This window comes from Equus quagga, chromosome 18, assembly GCF_021613505.1.
Source record: "Equus quagga isolate Etosha38 chromosome 18, UCLA_HA_Equagga_1.0, whole genome shotgun sequence".
In the NCBI taxonomy this organism is placed as follows: domain Eukaryota; kingdom Metazoa; phylum Chordata; class Mammalia; order Perissodactyla; family Equidae; genus Equus; species Equus quagga.
Genome location: NC_060284.1, coordinates 4,177,998 through 4,190,619, shown reverse-complemented (window position 1 = coordinate 4,190,619; position 12,622 = coordinate 4,177,998). Strand labels below are relative to the sequence as shown.

General features: G+C 45.1%; 1 pseudogene; it reads right to left on the bottom strand.

Moving 5' to 3' along the window:
• Positions 1 to 232: 232 nt before the first annotated feature.
• Positions 233 to 5,587, bottom strand: LOC124230079 (heterogeneous nuclear ribonucleoprotein A3-like; annotated as a pseudogene).
• Between the last annotated feature and the right edge of the window lie 7,035 nt (positions 5,588 to 12,622).

The window sequence follows — 12,622 nt, the reverse complement described above, 5'->3', positions numbered from 1 at the left end:
TCACTGGTTGCACTTTTTGCAAACTGTGGCCGTGACAGTCCTGAGCAAGAAGGGCTCTTATTTAAGCTGCAGTCACTTTTCCGGCTATTGATGATCACTGGTCCTTTTGTGACAGATTTTTTCTAGTTCCTCTAATGCATCTGGGACAACTGTCTCAAAGTAACTCACGACTTTCCTAACAGCTCCTCATTCTCTCTCCTGCTAAGAACTGTAGCCCTTTTCTGCTGAATTTTTAGAACCTTCTACTACCATATCCACCAATTCTACCCCTCTATCCATTACCTCCACCACAGGGACGGCTGGTGCTTCCTCCACCAAAACTGCCCCCTTCACTGGTCTGTAATTTGATGGCTGTTGGCCACTATAATTTCCAAATCATTGTCGTTCCCACCACCACCATTTTCTCCTTCCACTGCCAAAATTTTCTCCTGCATTCTCACCATTGTATCCTCCGCCACTGCTGCCACATCCTCCACCTTGGTTCCCACATTCTGGTTCATCATCCCCCCAACTACTATAACTCGGATCACATCTGCCATAGTCGCCACCATCACCTCCACATCCACTGTATCCAGTATTATGTCCTTCACAACTGCCTGTGCTGCCACCGCCTCCACACCACAGCTTCCTCTGCCACTGAAGTTACCACATGGCCAAAGCTCTCTCCGTGACCCACAGAGTCGCCAGATCCCCTTCACGACCTCTTTGAGGTCCAGCAGACTGTACTTCTTGTTTAGAAAGAGCCTTGTTCACTTTACAGTTTGCCCATTGATAGTGCAATATTTCTGAACAACAATTTTATCAACTGTATCATGATCACCAAAAATTACAAAAGTAAATCTTCTCTTTCTTCCACTCTGCTTGTCTTCCATAACTTCTAGGATTTCAGTCTTGCCATACTTTTCAAGTAGTCTCTCAAATTACATTGTTCTAGATCGCCTTAAATGCCACCAACAAAAATTTTCCTTCACTGTTAGGTGGCACCAGCTTTAGGAAATCTTCTCTAGAAACAGTCTCTTTGGTTCCACTACATGCCCATCAACCTGGTCTAGACACATTGCAGCATTCACTTCTTCAACTTTAGAGTAAGTCACAAAAATCGAAGCCCCCGGGACATTTTGTTTGGGGGTCTCATCACCATGCAATATATGTGAGTGCCCCATTTTTCAAAATTTTCCCTAAAATTATCAACTATAGTTTCAAACCTCAGATCACAAATACACAGTTTTCTAAACTACTCTGTTTCTTTTGGGTCCTGGCCCTCTGATGGCAGCTGGACTCTGGCTGGGGGTAACCAGGCAGAGGTTTTTCCTCCATTTTTAGACCAAACTAGCCTCTTTCCACTTGAGTTCAATATGGGACCGAGAGGAAGAGCTGCATCACTTTTTAAGATATATCCAGTGGAATTTAAAACCAAAAGTGAGTTTTTATTCACATCATCTATTTAAACAATATAGGAACGGTCTACAATGGCTGGAAATTTCCTCTTTTCTCCTTGGGTTCTTATTTTTCTTTCACTTCTCCCTCAAAATTGTATTCTACTGTGATTTATTTTATGTATGAAAGTCATTTCTTGATCATCCTTACACATAGCTCTTTTTAAACCATATATATTGAAATTTTGATAAATAATTGTTACATATTAAAAGCAAATTTTATTGGAAATCCATCTGTCAATGAGCTGGTTGTGTTTTTTGTTTTTGTTTTTTCAAAGAGTTCATGAATCCGTGGATTAACATAAACTATTGCTAGAATGGAGAAGGTTGCATTTCAATTCTATTCCTATTTTTTGTTTTTATGGATATAAGAGCTGAGAACCTGTTTATAAAAATAAGTAGATGGGAACAGAAGGAGTTATTATAGCAATGTCACTCAGTTCTTTGAACTCCTTCTGAGTTGTATGTCAAGAAACACATAGTTTTATGTCATCAGTAATAATTTCAATGATCTATGAACAGTCAACTTGATTAGGTTCTCCTTCAGTTTGTTAAAAACAAAGAATTAGAAACCACTGACTTGAAAGAGAAATTAATACCCAGCCATTAGAGTCATTCAGTTCTCAACAGCTTCACCAATATTTTGAATCGCCTCTTTGGATATTTTTACACCCGAGAGTAACGTGCCACAATAATTTGAGATGGATGGGATGCACATCTTTCTTTTCTTGAAGTGGGAAGTGGGCAGATTGTGAAAGGAGATATGGAAGAGGAGTTGTACCTTCTTTGGGTCTCTTTCTTAGGTAGATCAGTTTGGGACCAGCACATATGGAAGTTCAGAACCTGAAAATTTCTTTCTTTTTTTCTTTTGCAGAGGAAGATTCGCCCTGAGCTAACATCTTCTGCCAATCTTCCTCTGTTTTTCGCTTGAGGAAGATCAGCCCTAAGCTAACATCTGTACCAATCTTCCTCTATTTTTTGTATGTGGGATGCTGCCACAGCGTGGCTGACAAGTGGTGTAGGACCATGCCCAGGATCCAAACCTGTGTCCCCAGGCTGCCAAAGCAGACCACACTGAACTTTAACCACTACACCATAGGGCTGGTCCCAGAAAACTTATTTCGTTAGAACTACTCATGCCTATGTCCTCCTTGGAAGTCTTCCTAACTTGCAGGGGCACACATACCCCAAGGCCATTGTCTCTCTATCCCCTATCTGAAGTTGTCAAGATTAGAAATAACAGATGTTTAGTACATAAAGTAGGCACACTATAACATCTGGCTCTTACGACTTCTATTTTGTAATAATCCAGTTACTCAGAGTAGTGGGGAATTAGAAGCTGGAACTGGATCCACCCAGTGGGGAGGACCAGGCCCTGGGGGAATAGATGCAAACACAGATTCACATGGAAGAAATTAGGTCTGGCCATAAAAACAGTGTCCACAGGGACTGACAAGAGTCGGGACACAGTCAGGACTAGGTAAAAGATCTCAGGACAAAAAGACAGATGTCCCACCAGATGAGAAGGGAATAAAGAATGGGCCTCTGGAGTGGTAGCGCCAACTTTGGAACGGTTCACCAGAGGGCAGTGTGAAGGCGAAACAAAGTCTTAATGAGAAGACTGCAATTAGAGTCACACCTCGGCCACCTGCTTCCTGACTGCATGAACTAACTGCTCAGCCCCAGTTCTCTTGAAGGTGAAAGGGTGATCTTGCACAGTTGTAGTTTGAATCAAATAAGATGGCAGCACAGTGCCTGGCATCAATAAGGGCACAATAAGTGGTAGTCATTTGAATAAGAAATTCCAGAACTACCTATGTTTCCTAAACTTACCTACACCACACTTGCCTTTATGGCATTCTTCCTCTTCTTGCTGGAAGAAGAGTCCCTCTACCCATACAAAGTGAGGTGGCCCACCACCGCTCTGAATTCCCTCCCCTCAATTATCTCCTCTTTTGTGTCTCCCATCTCTTCCTCTCTACTGCCTTCTCATTCTGATTACACACGCCAGCCCAAGTCTCTCAGAACTTGAGTCCTCTCTCCTGTTCTAGCTCTTTCTCCTTTCCTTGTAGCAAGAACTGTCTTCACTCCATGTCTCCTCTTCCTTATCGGCAATTCATGCCGTGGCCTATGGCAATCTGACTTCTGCTCGAATCAGCCACTGAAATTCCTCTCCTTAAGATGACTGTTCAGTTATTTCCTCTCTCAACCATACTTATTAAAGGCCTACTCTGTGCCAGGCCCTGGGAAAACAGCTATAAACTAAACAAAATCCCTGCACTTCTGGACTTCCCATTCCAGCCAGGGTGACAACTAACTAATAAATATTCTAATGTCCAGTAGAGATAGGTGCCATGATGAGAAATTCATCTGGACAAGGGACCAAAGAGAGACTGGGGTGCTATTTTAGATAAAGTGGTCAAGGAAGGCCTCTTTGAAAAGAGGGCATGTGAGCAGAGACCTGGCCAAAGTTAGGGGTGAGACATGCAAATATCTGGGGGTAAGAGGAGTTTAAGAAGAGGGAAAAGCAAATGCAAAAATCTGGAGGCAAAGAGCCAAATGAGAAGGGAGAATGAATCCTACTTCCTAATTCCAATCAAAGGGCTTTTCTCAATATTAACCTTATTTGACTCTCTGACATTTACCAGCTGTTGACTTCTCCCTCCATCTTGAAAATCCTTTCTCTGTTGGCTTCTACCCTACCATTCTCCTCAGTAGTCCTGCTTTTTCTCTGTCCGTTTCATCTCACTTTTGTTCTTGAGCTCCTCATCCCCTACCTAATTCTTTTTTGAACTTTATTGAGGAATAATTGACAAAGACAATTATATATATTTAAAGCGTACAATGGGATGATTTGATATACATATACATCGTGGAGCGATTACCAAGATTAGGATGATTAATGCATCCATCACCTCACATAGTTAACTCCTTTTGGTGGAGGAGGAATGCTTAAGATCTACTCTCAGCTACTTTCAAATATACGACACGGTATTATTCACTATCGTCACCACGCTGTACATTAGAGCCTCAGAACTTGTTCTTATAACTGAAAATTTGTACCCTTTGACAAACGTCACTCCATTTCCCTCTCTCCTCAACCTCTGCCCACCACCATTTTGTTCTCTGTTTCTAAGAAATTGGCTTTTTCAAAAAAAAATTTTGTTTTAGATTCCGCATATAAGTGAGATAGTACAGTATTTGTCTTTCTCTGTCTGGCTTATTTCACTCAGCACAATGCCCTCCAGGCCCAGCCAAGTTGTCACAAATGGCACCTAGTTCTTAAACATGGGTCCTATTTTCCAGCAGCGCTATCTCTGACCTGCTCTTCTATGGCTCTGCATCCTCTCGCTGAGTGATCTCAGCCATGATTTTAGCTTCAATTACCACTCACATGTCAATGAAGCCCAGATTTGTACTTCTAATCCATACTTCTTTTCCGAACTCTGGATTCATGTATCTCACCATTACGCATCCTTCTACTTGGATATATCCCAGGAACTTCAGACAATACATATGTCTAAAGGAAGAGCTCATCATCTTCCCTCCTAAAGCAGCTTCTTAGATAGTATTCCCGATCTAAACTGGTGGGACCACCATCGACCTTGTTGCCTAAGCCAGAAACCTAAATGTCTCCAAGTTTCCTCCCACTTCCTTTTCCTCCCTGTCTGAAGAGTCACAGGACCAGCCGATTCCATTTACTCTCCAGTGCTCCAGGCCAAATGCGACTGCCTAATGCAGACCCTCCCCCCATTTCTTACCAAGTCACCAGCTTCCCAACTGGTCTCCTTGCTTCCAATCTCTTACCCCTAATCTGATCTTCTGCGCTGACTCTAGAATAATCTTTATGGAATGTATGTCTGATCTTCTCATTTCTACATTTAAAATACTCCCATTTCCATTAGGATAAAACCCAACCTTCTTATTGGGGAATGCGGCCCCTGCCCGCCCACCTCTCCAACATCATATTCCATTGCTCCACACAGCCAGCCTGTATTTCTGCTACTCTAAATCAATTACAACCACAACTTCAATAAGTCATGTTCTCACTGATCTCCAAGCCTTTGTAAAAGTTGTACCTTCTGCGCAGCAAACTTCTGTTCAATCTTGAAGTCACAGCCTAATCTTACCAGCCTCTTCTCACTGCCCATGCTCCTAGCTGTTGCCACGTTAGGCGCTTCTCCTCTGTGTTCTGTGTTGCCTTGTTACCTGCAAACATCTCTGGCATTCCCTTATAATTTTAAGTCTGCTGATTTTTCTCCCCCTTATTTGTAAGCTCTTTGAGGCCCGGGTCTGTTTCTTTCCTCTTTGTCCCCAGAGCCTAGCTTGGGGCTTAGCACACAGGGAGCATTCAATAAATGTTATTTTGAAGGCATGGAGGGGAGAAAGAAATCTCCAAACACAGCTGTGTGAAGGAGGAATGCAGAAATAGGAACACGCTGAGGCCAGATACAATGGGGCGAACAGGCCAGAGGGCCCAAGTCCCTTTCTAGCCTGGAGCTCAGGTGAGTCTCTGAGATGGAGAACTCGGACAGGATAATGAGAGAGGACTTTTACTGTGACTGTGTCGTTCACCTCACTCCCTCTCCCTTCTGATCTGCAAAGAGGAGAAAGATATACTCACACCCTGAATGAGGACTAAGCCAACGATTTTGCAGGTGCCATCATTAACTCTTTGCCTATCAAAGCCCAGCAGTGCACAGAACACCTTTTTTTTTTTTTTTTTTCCGCCTCCTCTTCCTTATTGTCTGCCTTTTCATGAAGGAAAAAAAAAGAACAAGGGACTTACTGGAGGAAGATGCGGCTATTTAATTTGGGCCTCTCTTGTATCCTCTAACAACGCAGCAAACTGGTAATTCTTAGTCCTTGCTGAATTACAAAGGATATATTATCCCTGCCCATTCTGCTGCAGGAGAATAATGGTGTGGGGAAGGGAGAGAATGGGACATTATTTTTCCAGGCCTCTTTCCCAACAGAGAGGAAAAAGCTGTCGCCAAAGGGCTATGTGTTTTGCTAGGCGCTGAATCTTTCTCTCTGGTAATGTCCAAAATCCTCAGGTGAACCTAGAAGTTTGACTTTGAGAAATCTCTTCTACTAAGCTAAAAGTGTGAATAAATAATAACATAGATACACGAATCTCTTATGCAATATTATTTGAAGTGGCCAAAGACAACACCACTGGAAACTGCCTGGATGTTTATTATAGGGGATACATAAATAAAATACGGTATATCCAAACGATGGGTATCGTGCATAAAAATAAGTTAAATCAATGTATATTTACCTAGAGGGGCCTGAATGAAATACGGGTGAAAAAAGCAAGATGTTTTTATGAGTTTATAAGTCCCATTTTTAAAGACTATGACAAAAATCTCTAGATCTGTGAGTATATATACACATCCATGCATACCTATATACAGTGCATGTCTATCCAGACATATGCACACACACTCATGGATAAGGGTGTGAGAAGACAGACCCCCCAATGTCCACATTTGCTATGGTGAGGGAGGGAGGATGAAGCACAAGGGGATGTGGTTGATTGTTTTACAAGGGTGGTGTTTGGTTTGTTGCTTCAAGCTGGAATTACTTTTGCAGGTCAAAATGAAAACCCAAATTTTACACACACACACACACACACACACAGGCACATGAAAGATAAAAGTCCTCAACTGGTGCTTTAAGGCTAAACTCCATTCTAACAAGCAGGATCCCTTTGTCGCCTCCTAAAGGCTCCCTGGTCAGCTGCTATAACAGTCCCCCTGAGGAAAATGGGGAAAAAGGAGGCTAACACTCTCTGGCTGGGCTGCATAAAACCCTTCTTAAATGACCAGCCTGCTGAGAGATGGCACCGAGGACTGTGGAAACCCAGGCTCTGGAATGGTCCATCGGAACTCTGTGTTCCAGGGAAGCAGAAAAGCAGAAAAAGGCAGCCTGATTGCCTCTTGGCTCTTAGCCAAAGGAGCCGCTAGTGGTGGGAGTGGAATTTTTCCATGGCAAAGGAAGAGGAAAAATCAGATCACATTTCCTTCAGGCAGAGCCCTATTTACTCAGGAAGATCTTGGGGCCCTTGTTGCTCATAACAGGAGCGTGTTCATTGGGTCAGGTCCTGGTTTTCACCACTAGAAATCTTTTCTCTCTTTCTTTTCTTTCTTGGCCTTCAAGTTTGAAGGTGTTTCCCCCTAAAATGCAAACGCCCTAGAGAAGTGCCATGGGTGACCACTACTGTGTTAAATGCAGAGGGAAGTCAGGGCAAAACAAACATGAAGAAATATTGGTTCAGCTAGGAAAGTTATGTCCTCCTTTAGAATCAGGCATTTCTGCCTTCTACGTCAAAACCAACTGCATGAGCAGCTTTGGGGGTACTTGAGGGCCCGCAAGAAGAGGCTCCCCTCCCTTACTGCTTCTCCCACTCCCTCCCAGCCAGGGCATTTGGATAGGAATCATGGACATTCAGAAACCATTTTTGTATAGTTTCACTTGGGAGCAAATTCTTTCAGAAAATGTGGAACCACAGAATCATGTACTTGGAAGGGACTTAGTGGCCATCTACTCCCCCCTCGACCAATATACTACCAATTCTGGACACCGTTTTCTGGGGGGTGACCATCAGCTATGCGCTCTTTCATTTCGTGCAGTCCCCAGAACACCCCCAGGAGGAAGGGGCTTCCTTTCCCAGCTCACAGATGAAGGAAGCTGGGAAGTCGTCCCGAACAGGAGACAGCCAGCATAACCATTGGTCGTGTTTACACCTTCAAGGGCCGCTCAGGATGTATCTAATCGCTGGATCTTCTCTGTTACCTGTTCTTAGTTCTTTCACCTGGTCCTTCCTGTTCCTTACCATCCTGGTCCTACTTGTCTGTACACTCTCCTGTTTGTCAGCTTCCCAGCTTAATTGTCACGGCCAGAACTGAAAACAGTAACTACCAAATTGTAAACTCCGTGACGGCAGAGAATGTACCTGTCTTGCTCAATAAAACAAAGAGTGTATCTGTCTTGCTCTCCCACCTCGTTCTGGATGCTTCCAAAGTTGGGTAAAGCAGTCTAGCTCACTGCTAGCCTTAGCGGGAGTGTCCCACCCCGACACTGACAGCTCACCCAGCATTCACTGTCACCCAAACCACTAAGACTTTAAAAAACACTGGCGCAGAGCCAGGCAGGTCATCCCCAAACTGTTTTTGTAAAACAGGCTTGCCTGTTCTCATTTTCTGCCTCGAGAGACAGCGTGCTGTAGTGGAAAGAGCACAGCCTTCGGCCATGTAAGGACCTGGTGGAGAAGCTTGGCTTCACCACTCACTGGCTGCGTACCCTTGGACCAGTCACTGAGCCTCCACTTTCAGCATCTGTAAAATGGGGATGATGACACCTCTTTCACAGAAATGTTTTGAGAACTAAATGCGACAATGGATGCACAGTACCTAGCCCATAAGAAATGCTTGAGAAATTGTTAATTTACTCAAAATAAAGTTCTATCTCAAGTTCTTCCACTATAAATGCATCTTAATCACTCAAGGACATCACCTTCAGTCAGCAGAGACAAAGGAGAATATACGAAACTCCTGGTGCTTGTACGAAGAAAACAGGCCCTAGGAACTGAAGCGACTAGAGACGTAGACGATCGAAGCTTGTCTGTGGAAAACCACCCAGGGCGACACCTCCCTGGCTCACTGCCAGGCCCAGAACAAGCAACCAGCCTGCGGTTCTGACACTCCCATGGTGTGGGAGCCATCGGGTAGGGCCGGTGACATCGCGATGCCTCCCGACCAGGCTTCCACAGCGTCAGAAAGATAAACCCAAGGGAATAAAGCAGCCACAGTCAGGAAAGAATCAGGCTGAGTTTTGGTGTATTTAATCCAGTCACTTCTTCAATAAGCATCACAGAGCACCTAGCATCTGGCGGTGCTGCTCCCAGCTGCCGCCCAGACGGAAAGGAGAGAGACGCAGTTGGTGCCCACGGGCAGCTGGAAGTCTAGTAGGGAAGACAAGAGCACAGATATCCGCAGCATGTGGGTAAGGGCATGAACGGCATGCGCACAGGACAGTGGAGCCACACGGGACTGGAGAAGAGTCAAACAAGCCATCCTCTTGTTTCTAAAACCTTACATTGGAGCAAGGGGCAAGATGGTATGCTTACAAAACCGTGAGCTGAGACTCAGAGACATGAGTTCTCATTCCTCCTTGCTTCTCTTTGACTTTGCACAAATATCTCCCCCACTTTGGGCCTTAGCGTTCCAGTGGAACTACGTGTTTCTTAAGGGTCGGGCACAGTCCTAAGCTCCCTGCGTGTCTACATTTCCTCATCTGTAAAATGGGGGGTCGACATAATCTTTCCTCATAGGATTAAATGGTGTGATGTTTGTAAAAGCATCGAAACAATGCCTGATTCACAATAAGCTTAAATAAAATGAATATAACTCCCCTAATTATACTCCCATGGTGTGGGAGCCATCGGGTAGTCCCCATGTCCCTATTTTAAACCTCTTAGTGAAGGGAATGACAGGACTCCTCAAGGACCCTGCAAGCCTACCAGTGAGTCCCCTGTCACCAGACTGTGCTGCCCCCACCTCCTTGCACAGGCGTCTCCCAGCACTGGGCCCCCTGAGTTAGCGTCTGGTGCCTCTGGTTCTCCCCAACTCTACTCCCATCCTGATTCCTGTGACTCCTTTATCCATGTAGCTGATTCTCCCAGTGTCCTCCTCTCTGCCTCCCTTGACTTCCCCTGTTCTCTACTCACCTTGAGGAGCTCCCATGCATGGGGTGCAATCTCAACACTTTCATTTTGACTTTCAACAAAATATAGTTTATTTCTACGCTACTTGGGGAGTCCCCACTTATTCCTAGTTTGTACAGAGCTATGTACAAAGTATAGATTTTTTAATATGCCTCCCGTTTTTCAGATAAAGGGACTAAATGAGTCATAACGTAGTGGGCTGGAATAACCCAGCCAATTACAAATTAAGTTAATCAATTCCATTCCTAAAACAAACACACTTGTTTAGACGTTTCTTAGTTGAAAGTCGCAGTCCTTGGAGATTAAACAGGCAGACTCTATCTAGCAGTAAAGGAATGGGTGGGCGTGGGGAAAGCCTTTGACTGATTAGCTCAGAAAGAATCTATGTCTGTCTCAGGAAGGCTGTAATTTTATTACGACGAGACAGAAAATCTGTTAGAATGTAAGTAAGGCCCTTCCTCACGTCTAGATTCTCCCATCCTTACGTTTACCCCGTTAGTAAAATATTCCTCCAGTTGCTCCCCGCCTTCACCAGCCCTCCTTACTCCTCATTGCCGGCCGCTCCTGCTGTGGTTTCGCCATGGAGTCCTCTAGCCGTCACGACAGAAGTGGCTCCTCCAACCTCAGCCCCAGCTTTCCTGGAGTCTGGGAATCTGGGATCGGGCTGCTCCCCGAATCTGCTAGGAGCCCTGGGCCCCTGCCCGAGCCCACCCTCAGCTTTCAGCCTTCCAGAATCTTGATCTACTGACCCAGCCTGTGCAACTGCATCAGGGCTCCAAATTCCTCATTTATACTTGAATTCCTCCCTGGGCTGAGAGCTCTTCTCAGAACCTCCGCCGACTAACTTGGGTCCTTGCACCCTACTCAGCCCTTGCTGGAAGCCCAACTCTGTCACTAGCTGTGAGACAAGTAACCTAAGCTTTCTGAATCCCCATTTTCTGTTTTTAGTTCAATATATTTTATTCATTTTCAAGTACTTAAGACTTATGCTTCTCTTTCTCTGCGATCAATGGCATAAATCAAGACAACAGAAGAATGTTTTTCTGTGTAACTTTGAACACGGGTGGAACCTGCAGCCTCTGCCACGTTGGGAGGATGACGCCACAGTGAACAAACCTAAAAGCAAAGAAAGGAAACATTTGGTCTGAGGAACTCCTGGGAGCTTGCTAGAAACACAGAATGTGGGGCTCCTCCCCAGACCCACTGAATTAGTTACCACACTTTAACAGGACCCCCAGGGGACTCCTAAGTGCACTACAGTTTGGAAAGCACTGCACTAGGTTATTCTTTAGGGTCCCGCTCAAAGGTGTCACCTCTGTGAAAGCGTCAGTGGTCCTCCTATCAAACTTGCCCACTTAGCTCCATCTGGGCACTTATTTACTCTCTCCTCCGGGCTCCCATTTCCCCACCCACTCACCCGTCCATCCATCCACGCCTCCAACCATCCTTGAATCCGCAGACACTTAGTGAGGGCTTATCGTTGTAAGGCACTTTCCTTATTGATGAAGATGAAAAGACAAACCCCACACGCTCCATTCCGTCAGAGAGCGCACAGTCTTGTGGAGAAGGGAATAGTTATAGAGGGTTACAGCATATTGATCAGTGCTATATATTCAGCAGGCACAAACATTTACTTTTTGCTGGGATGAGGGCTTGGGCAGGAGGCTGGGGAGCACAAAGGAGGCCCACCCCACTCGGCCAACGAGGTCAGGAAGATGGACCAAAGTCATTGGCATCCAAGTTTTGCTAATCCTTTAAGTCTCAGCCTACACATTCCTCCTCCAGGAAGCCTTCTCTGATGCCCCTCTCCTAGGTTAGGGGCTCCTGCTCTTGCTCTGTCCCACAGGAGTCAGCCTGCCAAAAGGCCAAGCGAACACATTCCTGGTCTTGGGAACAGCATGTACAAAAGTCTACAGGCTAAAAATATCACGGAGCATGTGGTATACATATTAACAAATCCCCTGTAAGGCAACGATTTCTGTACACATCTGTCTCCCCTCGTCATCTGTGAGGCCCTTAAGGGCCAGAGCTGTGACTTGGTGGTCTCTGCAGTTCCAGCACCAGCATCGTGCCCGGCACGCAGTAGGTCTTCAGTGAGTACATGGACAGGACGGCGACATGAAGATAGCTTTGGAGAAGGATGTCTTCTGGATTTAGTACGTGGTTCATCAAACCGGCGTCTTGGACTCCCCTCCAGAGCAGTGGGATAGGATCACTCGAGGAAAGCAGGGTTTTTTCAATTAAAGGAGAAAACTGCAGATTACGGCAGGTACATGAGTCCTCCGTAAGCTAAAATCGTCATTTAAAAAAATCTATCTCATTCGTTGGTAATACTCAAAAGGGATTAGGGGGTATTCAGAGGCGGCCAAACGGTAAAGCATGAACATACATTTTTGGTTTCACTGCTGCTCCAGTTTCAAGTCCAAGGGCACATGTTCCTTTGCCAGAGACTCAG